This window comes from Chionomys nivalis, chromosome 16 (genome assembly GCF_950005125.1).
Source record: "Chionomys nivalis chromosome 16, mChiNiv1.1, whole genome shotgun sequence".
In the NCBI taxonomy this organism is placed as follows: Eukaryota; Metazoa; Chordata; class Mammalia; order Rodentia; family Cricetidae; genus Chionomys; species Chionomys nivalis.
In genome coordinates, this window is record NC_080101.1 from 7,450,193 (window position 1) to 7,465,549 (window position 15,357).

General features: G+C 41.1%; 1 protein-coding gene across 2 annotated transcripts in view; it reads right to left on the reverse strand.

Annotated features, from left to right (window-relative positions):
- Clvs1 (clavesin 1) overlaps window positions 1–9,765 on the reverse strand; it is a 121,861-nt gene extending 112,096 nt beyond the window's left edge. The window contains exon 1 of one of the 2 annotated variants that reach the window (XM_057790325.1): window positions 9,626–9,765. The gene's annotated coding sequence lies outside the window, so the exon portion shown is untranslated. Of the gene's footprint in view, window positions 1–9,362; window positions 9,557–9,625 lie in introns of those variants that run through there. The other variant, XM_057790326.1, reaches the window with a different exon arrangement.
- Between the last annotated feature and the right edge of the window lie 5,592 nt (window positions 9,766–15,357).

Here is a 15,357-nt window from a genome sequence, read left to right on the forward strand (position 1 = left end):
AAAGTATCAACGAAAACAGCAGTCAAAATACTGTTTTGACAAGTCAGTGCATCCCCTATATCTGGGGCAGGCTAATTTTCCTTAAATAAAGCCTTGTAACTAACTTTTAATGTCCTCCCTTATCTACAAAGAATTCCTCTGCCCCCAGAGAATCTCCCCTAGGCACATTGTATTTCAGATCCTGGTCTCACTGAAGCATTCTGGGTAATGTTCACAGTTCCAAGCCAAGGAACACAATGCTAAGATCACAAAGCATAGCGACAACTTGCTCCCTGAAGAAGATTTAAAGCTGCTTTGGAGCAAGTTACTCACCTCACAGTTTGGGGAGCTCAACCATGTTTTCAGATAAATGACTATGGGTTCAAGGGGAGAATTGAAGTCGCATTTTTCATGCCCTGCCTCCATACATAGCTATGCCTCCAAACCATAATATCTGAAATAAATTCACTCCAATCTTCATCTTTATTCTGTGTTCAGAATGCAATAGAAGCTTCTGGTGAGAATAATCCAGTCAGGGTCACTGGATTGTATGCTTAAGATGAAATATGTATTTCATTAAAGGTAAATCCTTCCTACCAGAGCCCAGCCTGCTATTTAAATAACACCAATCAGTGCTAGTTAAGGTACAAGAAAAGCTGTATGGAGAATGTTTATCACAACGTAGCATTTTCAATCAGCCACAAGCTTTAGTGCCACTCGACTTTTCCGGATTATGAATAGGTTACACTAGCCATGATGTTCTCCTCATGAGTGAGAGTGGTTTCTCTTTCTGATGGTATTCATGAAAATGATAATAGCTATGATTCGTTATTCACCATAGATCTGTTTATTATGTCCTAGACACTCACAGATTCTCTTCATAGACTGCAATACTCTTTAGAACAACTGTATGGAATGAGTGGAAATTGAGATGCAAAAAAATTAAATTACTCGCCAAGAGGCAGGCACTGGATGGCAGTCCAAATAATCACTCTGTACTATGGTCTTCATTCGCCTGCTGATTTGCCTCTTCTGTGTAGCAGGGGTCTTAGTATTTGCAACTTTACATCTGTATGACATTCCTGTCAAAACTCCAGACCCTCAGCCTCCTCTCTCACTCCTCTCCCATACTAACCCTCCTATGAGTCCAGATCTGCCTCTGGGTTGCCAGGTTTTCTTAGACAGTCTAGAGCTACACCCTACAGCTAGGTGCTCACTACCTTCATCCTCCTTTGTTTTCATTGGGTGATGGCTGGGGCTGTTTAAGATGTAGTTGGCTGTGCTTTTCCAGCTGGTGTCTCTTTTTCTCTTGTTTGTAATGCTTTCCTTTGCCAACAATTCAAAGACCCTGCCCATGTCTCAAAGACCCACCCTCTTTGCCGTGCCTCACAGAACGTCAATCATGGCATCAGCAGAGAAGTCTGCTCACCAACCAGAGGGAGCTTTAGGAGGGTACAGAAAGCAGCACTGCCCAGTGCTGGGAGGTCGCTCATGGCTTTGTCTTGTGAAGCAGAAGCATCTCTTGGGAGGCCAGGCTGGAGAATGCCTGCACTTATAACCCATGCATTTTTCTAATAAACTACAACTTTGAATCTCTACTGCTTGTTGCTTAAGTTCTTGACATCTCTAGGTTCCCAGTATTCATTTAACTCAAATAAGACAAAGAACAGATCTATGTACCTATTTACCCATAAATAATTCAGTCTTAAGGAAGTGTATTTATAATCTTTAGGAGAGTAACGAAGAAGTCCTTTAAGGAGGCAGAGTTTTTCAAGTGTAATCAGCTCTTTTATCACCTATTATTCTAATCTATTTATCATCATCTTCAGACACTCATATTCAGTATGGGAGAGGGGGAGATCAGAACAATTGTAGCAATGTCCTCCCTAAAAATATATGATACATTTCAAAGCATCTTTCATCTATTATCTTTTGCTTTGTTACAATGATCCTTCAATGTGTAGTAGAAAGATAATTTCCTGGGAAATGCGAAGGTAAAATCATGTGGAATAAGACAAGTGAAGGTGCTTAGGAAATGAAAAGAGCTCTTCCATTAGCTGTAATATTCTTGTTAATATCATAATTATGTTGTCTCCAGATGCATAAAAGAAACTGAGATGCATGCTAGCTGCCAGGCTGGCTTAAAGTCAAATAATGATCTCGGCGTGCATTGGGAAAGAAACAAATGTCTGTGAGGGCTTGTTAATGTGCCAAGGGCTTTAACACTATATTAGCTAATTTCTGGTCAGTCTTTACAGTTAGTTTATTAGTTATTAGGTAAAAGGGGAGATTGAGAGCTTAGACTAAAATATGGCAAAAAGGACAAACATTCATACCTCAAATTACCTCTCTATGTTTTGTTCATGGCTACTTTTTAATCTCTGAAGAGGAGCCATCTTGAGCAACACACTCTTGTTAGCAGCCTCCTAGCTAACTCACTCAGAAACTCACATCAGGCATCGAATTTGGAGAGGGGAGGGAATAACTGTTGTCACGACCAGAAAGATAAAGTCTGTAAAACCTCACTAGGCAGAGTAGCTAAACTTGTAATCACAAGATTCTGGAGGATAAGGCAGGTGGATTATGAATTTGAGGCCAGAGTGGTATACAAAATTAGATCCTGTCTCAACAGCAACAAAACCCTATAAGAATTTAATATTGTTTGAAATATATGAACATAAATCACTAGTAAATAAGACTACAGATCAGTGTGACTTCTGTGTGAATTTCACATAAATAATAATATAAACATAAAATGGAAAACTCATGTTTATTTTGTGAGCTCTCTTTTTTTACAAAAGGGTGAAAAATGAATCTTCATGATAACCCCTACCTATAAAAGTCTAATCCAGTATATTATTCACTAGCATAAATGAAAATTTTTACAAATTTTAAACCTATGTTCTCTAAAACCTCATTCTAAATATTTAAACTGCATATATATATATATATATATTCACCTAAAAATGCTAACGAGAATTTTAATTTGTTTGCTTTGTCTTTTAGTTATTTATTGCTTTTTTTTCAAAGGGGTCTTTTTGTGTAGCTTAGACTAGCCTCTGGTTCACAATCCTCCTGTCTCAGCCCCTTGAGTGATAGTTACACACTCAGAATGTGTCATTCTTTAAAAGAGTCTTTGCAGTTGCTGGGTTTTCAGAAGGTTGTTGTGACTTACAGGCCATCTTGCTTTGTAAAGACAAAGAGACTGGAGCCCTGCTAGTAATAGCCTGTTGTTAAGTGCACTGACTTTCTGTTTCTAAATTTAAATAATTTAAAATAATTTATTTTACATACCAACCAGTTTCTCTTCCCTCCTCCCTTTCTGTCCTTCCCCTTTCCCATCTACTCCCCTCCCATCCACTCCTCCTCCATCTCTATTCAGAAAAGGGCAGGCCTCCCCACAAGCTTGCTCAAAGTCCATCACCTCAGGCTGAGGCAGGACCAAGCTCTTCCCCCTAAGTTATGGAGGAGCTGCTGGGTGAGGTAAACCAGCCTGAAAAACAGGTCACCAAAAGCCAGCTAAGCTGCAGGGAGAGGTCCAGCTCTCACTGTTAGAAGCCTTACTAAGAAACCAAACTACACAATTGCCACACACATGCAGAGGGCCTAGCTTGTCCCATGCAGGCTCCCTAACTGGTCCAGCATCCACTCTTGAGCTCAGGTCCCCTGTCTCTGGGTTACCCCATCAGGACATGCCTGACTAGCACAATCTCCCTCCTCCCTTTTTTCTGCAAGGTTCTAAGAGCACAGAGCAGTGCTTGTCTGTGAACAGTTCCCATCAGTTCCTAGATAGAGTACCTCGCATGGCAGTTAGGGAAGTCACTAATCTGCTTACAGTAGAAGGCCAGTTCAGGCACCCTCTCCATTACTGCTAGGAGTCTTAGTTGAGGTCATCCTTGTGGGTTCCTGGGGGTTTCCCTGGCACCAAGTTTCTTCCTAATTCCAAATGCCCTCACACCAAGTCTCTTTTGTTACTCTCCCCCCCCCCCCATCCTGCCTCCAACCGGCCTCCAGCACTAGGGGGGAGGGGGGTTGGGAGGATGGAGGGATGGAAACTCAAGTGCACTGACTTTTATAGAACATTAGGCAACTTGCAGATTGAAGCTCTCTGTACCAGAGGTGGAGATTCATGTCTGGAAGGACAGAGGGGAGACTTTTAATCATCAGGAAGTGTGGTGTGATCAGAAGTTAGGCCTGGCTCACCATCAACATCCCATCACCTTTAGCTCAGTCCTAACCCAGGGCTCACTCCTGCCCCATAAATATTCATTGTGTAGACTCCCTTGGATCCTTTTAAAATAGCAACCAAGTACACTGTCACGAGCTTCCATTTGTGCCTGCTCTTGAGAAAGGTTATAAGTAAATTGCTATAAGTTCCATCAATGTGGAGACAATGAGATCTTCTTACCCAAAATAGCTGACAGATTGAAAGGAAGATAGAACAAGTCTCAGGTACATTGGGGCTATTTGGCAGAGAGTTGAGTCCTGAGTCCTAGAACAAAATCCTGCCATTTTTTATGTTTTTGCCTTGCTGTGTTATGATGCAAAAGGGAGCTAGGCAAGTTGGAAAGCAGCAGAGTACCCTTCTGCCTCTTCGCTGGGTTAGGATGGAAGTTTATCACTAGAGTAACACTTTCTTTTTAATCAGGGTATCTTATGGAAAGACAGTGCTTGGGGAGAAGGCTATAGAGATGTGTAAAATGAGCCTGAAATGTCTTCATAGGATATCTCTCTACTGCCATAAGAAGTCACGAGCAGTTGGCACTCCAATGTCCAAAGCAGATCAGTTGCATTTGGTAGGCATGTCATTGGGAGAAGAAGAAAGGGAGAAATGATTCACTATTTCATCCTCAAAGGAAAAAGATATTTTCCCCAAAATAGACTCCATTATTCAAGAAAAATAATCTGGAGGCGTACGATAGACAGGGCTCCCCAAATGATCTTTAAATTCCTCTTGTCACTTCATTTTCTCAGGTACATTGGGGCTATTTGGCAGAGAGTTGAGTCCTGAGTCCTAGAACAAAATCCTGCCATTTTTTATGTTTTTGCCTTGCTGTGTTATGATGCAAAAGGGAGCTAGGCAAGTTGGAAAGCAGCAGAGTACCCTTCTGCCTCTTCGCTGGGTTAGGATGGAAGTTTATCACTAGAGTAACACTTTCTTTTTAATCAGGGTATCTTATGGAAAGACAGTGCTTGGGGAGAAGGCTATAGAGATGTGTAAAATGAGCCTGAAATGTCTTCATAGGATATCTCTCTACTGCCATAAGAAGTCACGAGCAGTTGGCACTCCAATGTCCAAAGCAGATCAGTTGCATTTGGTAGGCATGTCATTGGGAGAAGAAGAAAGGGAGAAATGATTCACTATTTCATCCTCAAAGGAAAAAGATATTTTCCCCAAAATAGACTCCATTATTCAAGAAAAATAATCTGGAGGCGTACGATAGACAGGGCTCCCCAAATGATCTTTAAATTCCTCTTGTCACTTCATTTTTCCAGGACATCTGTGTAATGGGACTCTTGTCATGGGTGTGACTGAGACAACAATGGCTGCAGCAAGGATCAGGATGAAGAAAACTCCCAGGCAAGAGTGCAATGGAGAAGGTTGCTTTGGGGTAGGCGGGAGGAAAGAAGAGCCCGCACAACTTTCTCTCAACTGAACGTGTGATTTTTGAGCTCTCACTGCCTCAGAAGTTGGAATTGTTTCAGTTAAACTTCCTTACTAATTATACCTAAAGGTATAAAATTTAAGTAAGAGGGTAATCATTGTCCCTCCTTCTTCAGGAGAGGTCTATACACCATGTTAAGTGAAATAAGTCAGTCATGGAAAAACAAATACCATATTCTCCCTCATACCTAAGGGACAAAAACATTGATTTTATAGAAGAGAATGGTAATTAAGGCTGGTAAGGGGAGGAGAGATGGGCAACAAGGAGATGTGAGACACGTACCAGAATACTGTTAGGTCAGAGCAACAAGCTTCAGTGTTCAGAGCACAATGGGCCAATGGTAGTTTACAATGACTATATATCCTAATGTCAGCAGAAGACTAGGAAGGTTCTCAACACGAAGAACTGGTCACGAATCTGATTTGATTATTACACGTTGTATACATTCATTGGAAGTTTACACTGTGTCCCACAAATCTGATAACTATTATGTATCAATCAAAATTTCACCCATATATCAGTAGCAGCCTCAGAACTGCACAGGTTATTGGGAACAGACTACTGAGATGAACTGATGACCCACTGGCTGAGCAATAAAATCAGACTTGAGAAGCAATGACCCCAAAGTGCTGAGGTGAATGACCTACCCCAAAGCAAATCTTGAAATATTGGTTTTCAGAAGCACCACATTGTTAATAGAAGGATGAGCATGTCACTAGGGCATGCATACCCACTGGACAATTGTACCCATGGCAACTTATTACATCACCCTATGAATTACACCACATATGCTTACATAGTATATAGCATCTAAAAAGAAGGAAAGGGGGAGAAAGGAAGGAAGTGAGAGAGATAAGAAGGAAGTAAAATGGGGAAAGAAGAAAGAGGGTTGGGAAGGGAGAGGGGAAAGAAAGAAGGAGAGAGGGAAAGGGGGAAAGAAAGAGAATGAAAGAAAAAGAGAAAGAAATATCAAGTGATTCGGTTTTGACGAGTTTGCTTATATAGTCTGTAACTTGAGCCCTTCAATCATTCCTTGGCCTACAACTTTGTCCCTGCCTCTCCTAAAACTGTAAAATACAGGGCACCAAGTAACCTATACATGTGGCACACATAGAGATCTGGAAGTTTACGTAATACATCTGAGTAATAATAGAATCAGAATCCAGGTGATTCTATTTTAAGGAACAGAAATGGGAAAGGGATCGCCATACATATCCATGATATCTAAGAATCAAAGATTCACCAGTAAGTTCCCAGGACACAGAGTACATCATCCCAACACATGTAGGGAAATGTCTGAGCACAGCAAGTTCTTCACAGGCAGGCATTGTCTGGCCAGTTGGTTTAGCTAAACAGGATATAACTTTAAGCTAAGTACGACTTGGATTCGCTAGAGATAAAACACCTGGGGCCAATGAGGGTTGCAGACTTGTGCTCATTCACACTGTGGGCCAACACAGCAGAGAAGATCAAAGCCAGCCAGAGTCCACTTAGGAAGGTTGGCTCTGCAGCAAGGGAGTTTCTGAAATCAGAGGCCAGTTTCTCAGAGATAATAGGCTGTTTCTCTTGTCCACCCCAAAGATGCAAACAAACAACCAGTTCTAACAGTTCAAGATTTCATCTTCTAGGAAATGAGCCTTCAAGCTCTGTATTTAGATTCTAAAATGCTGTACCCTCCCCCTTCAATAAGTGTGTCTACAAAAAGGGCACTGTGCTGGAAAAAAATAAATAAATAACCTGTTCTGTTTAACCTTAAATCCATTTTTAAATGGGAAAGTTTTGTCATTAGTGATATGAAAGAAAAACAACTCTAACTAAAAAAAATAAGTGTGGAAGACACAACAGGAACACTCTATAAAAATTAATAAGCTCAGCACAATATTTCAGACAAGGGGAAGAAGCATTGCTTTAGAGACAGGTGCCTGTAAGTCTCCCTGAAGCAGCGCTGCTTTGCAATCTCACCAGCCTCAGGGAGCTGTATTAAGCACAGGAAGACAGCAGTTCTAGAGGCTTCACATTCCAGGCCTGTGTTTCTGGTGAAGCAGCTCAAATTGGCAACATGTACATATTTTCAGCCACCCGGTCTCAACCATTCTTTGCCTATAGATAAGGAAGCTTTAAGCAATCTTTCCCAGAGACTTGAGAGCTTTCATTTGTTGTGCACAATATCAGTCTAAGAACAGTAGTGGGTGACTAAAGGCAACACAATTTGCTAAGTATTTTCACTGCTTTTCTTGGTTTGAACTTAAACTTTGGAGGCCCCTAGTACTGTGTTTTTAAGTTCATAAAATTAGTAACAGTAAGCAAACTTGGCCTGATACTACTATTCCTCATTCATGAAGATGATGGAGCATGAATTTTTGCACAAAGCTTCTCCTAGAACAGATCTGTTTGTGAGTCTCTTTATTTTGGGTGGTGCCTCAAAAATACGCACGGACAGAACTTGCTTCACTGTCCTTTTTCCAAGAGGCAGATTAAATGCACAAGGGTAGTGTCAAGTGACTTTCTGTGCCCTGCTTTAAACATTCTTGTGAACAGGGACCTGACAACATTTCTGCTTAGATACAATACATTTGAACTAAAATGCTTATTTTTGAGAAACAACTTGCAAAAACAACAACAGCAACGAAAGAAACTACAATACTTTGCAATTCAGTACAATCAAATCAAAAGAGTCCCTTTGAACACATTTATGAAAGGTGCAAGCACTTGTTTGCTGTTGCTGGTTAGCTCTTATAAAGCAAATGATCCTGGTTAAATCAAAAAGCTACCATGACCTAGGACTGGACCATCAGGTTCAAATTAATGAGCTATTTGAAAGATGTTCCCACTCCCCATCGACTCTGATAGGAGCCGATAGCCCTGTAAAACAGAGTCAGGCAAACCAGTTACATAAAATGACTTTTAGGTTTCTGCACCCTATTACCCTTTACTAGTCAAGGAAAATGGTGTTATTGTCTGATTACTGAGAAAGCACACGAAAATCTTGCCTCCCCAATCTGAGCCACTCCTGGACTAGTAATGAACAAAGCCAGGCCATCTGCTCAGAATATCATTACCACTTTGGTCATTCAGGCAAGGGATATATGTCTGTTCTCTTTCCAGAAGAGGTTTAAGATGGGGAAATTGAAATAAGTATACAGGAAGAGCTGTTTTAACAAATAGAATTTCCTGGTGAACGGCTTATTTGTTACACTAATTCGCTACATCATCTTAATTTTCATATTGGCCCCAGATTTAACCTTTGGCGTTTTCATTTTATAGAACATTAAAAAAAAAATTCCAGAGTTTCTACAGTATATGCTTAGGAAGAAAACCAGCCATGTGGGTGCCGTGAGTCACCCATCACCCCCACTCTGCTTCCTGGTGACTCTTCATTGGAAAAGCAGAATATCGGGGCTGAGCTAACATTTCTTCCTGGAATCACACTATGCCTCAGGCCATGTTAATTTCCTGAACTAAACAGTCTCTAATCGGCTGAAAGACAGCTGGCTAACTGCTGGTGTCTGGCAAGTCCCCATCTGTCCCCTTTCTGGGGTCTCTTCCTGCTGCCTCCACTTTCCCTTTCTCTCAAGCAGGCGTCTCTCTTTGTTTTTAGGGGTCTTTCCCCCTGAACTTTCCCCTCTATGCCTGCGGACTTGAGCTCTTGTCCTTTCTCCCTTGCGGACCTCAGGCTTTGTCTAAGTGACAAGACACAGTTGTGTGGACTGTAGTTACCGCGCCGGTGATGGTGGAGATGATGACGGTGATGGTGGAGATGGGGTGCTGATGGCTGGGGAGCGCAGGCTGGGCAGCGTGGCAGGAAGATGGACCGCAGAGGCGGTGGAGAGTGGGGTGCAGAAGGGATGGAGTGCAGTGGGATTGCAGATGGGAGCTGTCCACGCGCCGAAGTGCTGAAACGCCGCAGCCATGGCATCGCTAGAGCGGGGACAGGCGGGGAGGCGCTGAGAACACAGAAGGAAGAAAAAGGCAACAAATACCTTCACACCGCCGCCCAGGCTTGTTTTGAGAATGTGTTTCTGCAGGTGTCCTCGCGGCTGAACTGGGTGGGTGAGATCCCCTATCCTGGCAGTTGGAGCTCAGATTTCTCTAGAAAGCTGTGAATGAGAGCCAGGGCTGCACGGGGCTGTGATTTGGGTAGGAGGCGTGTGCGCCAGAGACTCTGTCCTTCCACACCAAGCCTGGCTTTCCCCTGGGTCCTAAATGCCTCCGCAGGTTGTTCTAGCCCATTCCGGCAATACAGTACTAAGAATTGTAATTTGTTCACACCTGGGACAGAAAGTAAAAGGAAACTATCACTCCCCATATTTAAAGCGAAGTCTTTTAGACAGTGTATTTCAAGTTCCAAAATAGACCAGTCCTGTGTAAGTAAACCTGACAGATGGTAGGGCATCATATGCCTATGGAAAAAAATAATTATTTTATTAGCAAATGACGTTTAGAAAATGAGCTGTTGGAAAAAGCTCAAATTAAGGCCCCATCTTGTCAAAATAAGTACACATAAGTTAAATTCACCAGTGAAAATTAAAACACTTACAAAATAACTAAAAGGTATGTACATATTTTAATGATCTCAGGATATGTAATATTTTCTAAACAGAATAATAAAAAGAAATCACAAGAAAAAGGTCAACAAGTTTGAATGCATAAAGTATTTCTTAATGTCAAAAAATTAATATAAATTATTACTTGGAAAAATCACAACAAATATGTATCTCATGCACAAATATTTCATAAAAAAGAGAAAAATGCCAAAGAACCAACAAACATATTTTAGAAATCAACTTTACCACTAAAAAGGAATGCATAATTTGATATATAGCACCAAAGAAACCAAAAGAAGAAAGAAAGAAAAGAAAAGAGCACTGATGCTGCTAAGACACTACTGAGAAAATGTACCCTTCCCACAGATCCACTCAGGATGCATTTCCAGAGTCCTAAAAGGTGTATGACACCCAATCTTGTGATTCTATTCAGCTCTCTGTGTAGATAAAGATTTATGCTTGTAAATTTCATTTCTGATCATAGAAGCTATCAGAAACAATAAACTTAATTTTATACAGGATATAAGATTTTCCACATCAAAGCTACACTTCTGAAAAGTAAAGACAAAGAGAAATGCTTGCAAAATAGAAAAAAAGGAGACCAGACATCAAACGTAACATTCAGCCTCCACCTCTCAAGGCTGGCAGGATCATGGGGTAGTAAGAAGACATAATACGTAAGTGTGCTTTTTGCTAAGGTGACTCAATTTTCTTCCATGTGTTTGCCTAAATTTACCACATTTATTTAAAAACTGAAAGCTTGAGTCTTTTTCCAGGAATCCTACTGTATAGTTCATCAAAACTGTAATAATTTATATAATAATTATAGCTCTCACATGGTATTTGCTCCCTCCCTCTCCCTTCCCCCTTCCTGTCCCTCTTCCCAGTCCTTCTCCCTCTCCTTCTCCTTCTCCCTCTCCTTCCCTCTCCCTCCCCTTCTTCCTCCTCCTTCTCTCTCTCATTCTCTCCCCTCCTTTCCCCCTCCTTCTCCCTTTCCTCCTCCCCCTCCCTCTCCCTCTCTTTCTCCCTCCCTCTCTCTTATATGTGTTATGTGTAACTCATGTGGCAGAGGGCAGCTCTACTTTGTTCACTGATGCTTGTCAGTCATGGAAGGCTGCCTGGAACCTCACAGTTGTTCAATCCATGTGTCCTGAGTGGAAGAGTACCTAAGTGAATGGCATAACACACAACACATATAGGTGTACTTAAAGTATTTGATGAAGCTATGAATTTTATGTAGAAATTGATCTGATTAGGCTCATCCTATCAAAATGGTCAATGGGGGATGCTGAGCTTTCATTGCTTAAGCTTAGTTGGAGGAGAGTCTTCAACAGCACAGCTCAGCTCATCATAGACACATGCAAAGACACTAAATGTGAACTCACCTAAGAAAAGGCTTTCCCCAAAGAATTCCCACTAGTGCTATTTTCATTCAAGCACATACATACTTAGATTATTTCTCTTACCCCGCCTTTCTCCACCCCTGATCTACTTCCTGTAGTGCAGTAGCCCTTTTGTCTCGTGTCATGCTTTTTTTTCCTTTTATAGATTCTACACATGAGAAAACATGTAATTTTTGTATTGTCTGCATCTTCCTTATTTTGCATAGCATGGTGATTTTCAGTTGCACCCATTTGGGGGAAAATTACATGGATTCATTATCTTTGTTGTCAAAAACTACAATTTTCTTTATCCATTAATCTCTTGATGGGTATCTAGAGCAGTTATGCAATTGGCTATGTGAATAACATTGCAGTAAACACATTTGTGTGGACATTCCTTGGTACGCTGACTTGGATCCCTTTAGCTGCACCTCAGGTAATGGTACAGCTAGATCACACGGCAGTTTATGCTAAAGTTTTTGAGAAATATCCATGTTTATTTTCTTGGAAATTGGACTAATTTATATTCCCAACAACAGTACACAAAGATTTTTTTCTCCCAATCCCTGCTAGTATTATTTTGTGTGTGTGTGCTCTTGATAATGGCCATTCTGACTAATAGTCTATTTTTTTCTTGATTTATGCCCTTTTAACAGTGTTGTGGGCTGAATGTGGTGACACAGGCTTATAATGCTATGCCTTGGGAATCTAAACTAGAAGGATGCAGGTTGAATGCCAATATAGACTACAAATAGATAAAGACCCTGTTTTGATATTTTAAAAAGTGCTGTATTTTCCTTCTTCTAAGGCACAGTATTAACTGGCAACACCCCCATACTTCTTTGATTCTATCCAGATGAACATAAATGTAAGTCAAGATGTGAGTATTTCAGAAGTGTGTAATTTTAAATTTGTTTTTCTTGAAGTTTACCAGTACTTCAATGCCTCTGTTTGACCAGTGTTACCTTTTGGAAAACCTTCACTATTGACCAAGACATTTGAATGACACCACGGATAATAGAGATAGGTTTTATATACACTTTCTAAGTGGTGAGATAGAAAAATTATATTTATATGTAGGAAAAATAATATTTATGTGAACACATATGCTAACCATATGAATGTTGATGGTACTCTGCAAGTTGGGAAAATCATGACACCACAGGGCATCAAGAGATGGATGGTGACCACAGAAGCCACCTACTAGAGGAGTACAGTCCCATATCCTAAAGTTTAAATATCCAAGCTTAAAATTTAGCTTCACTGAAAATAATGTAAAAAGGCCTTTTGTTTTGGCTTTATCGGTTTGGGAGACAAAACTGCATGTAGCCAAGGCTACCCTTGAACTTACTGGCGTACAAAAGGATGGACTTGAATTCCTGGTTTTTCTCCTCTGCCTCCCAGAATTATAGGCATGTGTCACTTAGCTCAGCTTGACCAAGTCAGTTTTACTGATTATTAGATTAGATATGCCTGATGTATGTGAACATTCACTTTCTCCAAAGTGCCAATGAAACTGTACTCTTTCCCTTCACACTCTACTTGTTAGTTCTATGTTGTTTATAATCCCATCTCTCTAGTTCAGTGGTTCTCAACCTTCCTAATGCTGTGATCCTTTAATACAGCTCCCCATGTTTTGGTGACCTCAATCATAAAATTATTTTATTGCTACTTCATCTGGATACTGTTATGAATCATAATGTAAGTATCTGATATGCAAGATAACTGATATCTAGCCCCCAAGGCAGTTAAAACCCACCGAATGAGAACCACTGGAATGGAATAGATTATATTATTGAATGTGATAGGGTCTGTTCTATTTTAAATTCTTATATAATTCAATTTAAAATTCTTACATGTGGATTTCCTGTGTTGGGCTTTTCTTCTGTTTTCTAAGGCCCAGGGTGTCTTTGTTCACATTTTTTTTCTAATAACGGCAAAACCAAAATTAATCTTCGCTGATGGATTTTTCTTGGTTAGCGGCTGTGGTGGCTTGAATGAGAATGGCCCCCATAGGCTCATATGTTTGAATGCTTAGTAGTCATCAGAGAGCAGAACTACTTGGGAGAGCTTAGGAGATGTTGCTTTTTTTGGAGTAGATGTGGCCTTGTTCGAGGAAGTGTGTCACTGAGGGTATGCTTTGAGGTTTCAGAAGCTCAAATCAGGCCCAGGGCCTCTTTACATGGTGTTGTTTGCAGGATGGGTGTAGAACCCTCAGCTACCATGTCTGCCTGGGTGCTACCATGCTCCCCACCTCTGAAGCTGTAACAACCCCAATTAGATGCTTTCTTTTATAAAAGTTTCCATGGTCATAGGGTCTCTTCACAGCGGTAGAACACTGACCAAGACAGCGCCAATTGACAGCGTGCTGATATTCTACCCTCCGCTCACACCCGTCTCACAGCTGGGCTGCCTAAATGTTTGCTTGTCAGGACTACCTCATGTACATCAGTAGCTAGTGACCGGATGAAAGTACAGCCTATTCATAAGTGCATTGTTTATACTGCCTGGCGTGCCCCTCCCTTTGAGATGCTTATATACCCTCACCCCGCCCCCGTCTTCAAGGATCTTGTCAATGCTGAGTACGCTATGATCTAAGAATGGTTTGGTTATCAACAAGTGGAGGTTTATCTATCTGAAGGATGCCCTGAAGTTGGGAGTATAAGAATGGATTAATGCCCATAGGAATTCTGGTCCTTATGAAAGAGGAATTAGGATAAGATTAGAATGGCAAAGAGGCATGTTTCTGGACACCTGTCTACCTAGAATGTTTAAGGGCTGAAAAAACTTATGAGGACTAAGGTTCAAATTGTGACAATAAGAACACCCTAGTTGGCTAGATCATATCTCATTCCATTTATAGCCCTGTAACATATACTTCAATATATTCCGCATAAGAAATTCCCAGTGATGTTTCTATTATGTAAGGTATAGGCCAGTTCTGAAGTTGTGGAGTTTGTATCATCAGGATAGCTAGGGGATGCTGAAAGCTAAGGTGTCTGTCCAGTGGCGGTGGCTTCCCATAACAATGGCTTCTTTCTTAGCCTTCACCTGTGAGGTGTGAGGAGAGAAGGCGGCGTGTGCTGCATAATCATGTAAGCACCATTTGAGGGATTATTACATGAGGGAGCAATAATGCCTGAAGAATGCGTGCCTGCTCTTAGCACAAATCATTTCTGCACATGGCATGTAGCCAAAGTAAGGCTAATGGTCCTGCCTGTACAAGGAGGTTGGGAGGTGCTGGCAATCCTCAAGGTGTTCCATGACGAGTCGCTGAATACACCAGCCTATTCTTACAATTGTTTAAAAGATATTAGCTGTTTTCATACCACACAGAACATACTGAAGCCATCTCCAAAGACTCTTTCTACCACTACACCCAACCCAGTTCCAGATCTCTAGATTTTCTGTGACTATCTTATGTTCATCCTGCCCAGATGGGGATATTCCTGTTCTAAAGATGTCGAATCTAAAAATACGATTTAGCTCCAACCCCCTCCCATAACATACCAACACACAGTAGCAGACAATGACAGAGCAGGTGGTAACAAATACTTCAACCCAGGAAATGAAAAATTGTAGAAACCTGGTCACTGGGTTTCCAGTTCTGAAATCTCACTGGGCAGGTTGTGGGAAGACTTTCTGTGCCGAGGGCTACAAGATTTGCTTCCTGGGAAGTTTCCCATGCTGTTGATTTGTTGTCTCTGATGCATGGCACTGCAGTCTGGGAGAATCTTCGCTTCTATCACATCACTCAGACACATATAGAATGGTAATTATGAAAAG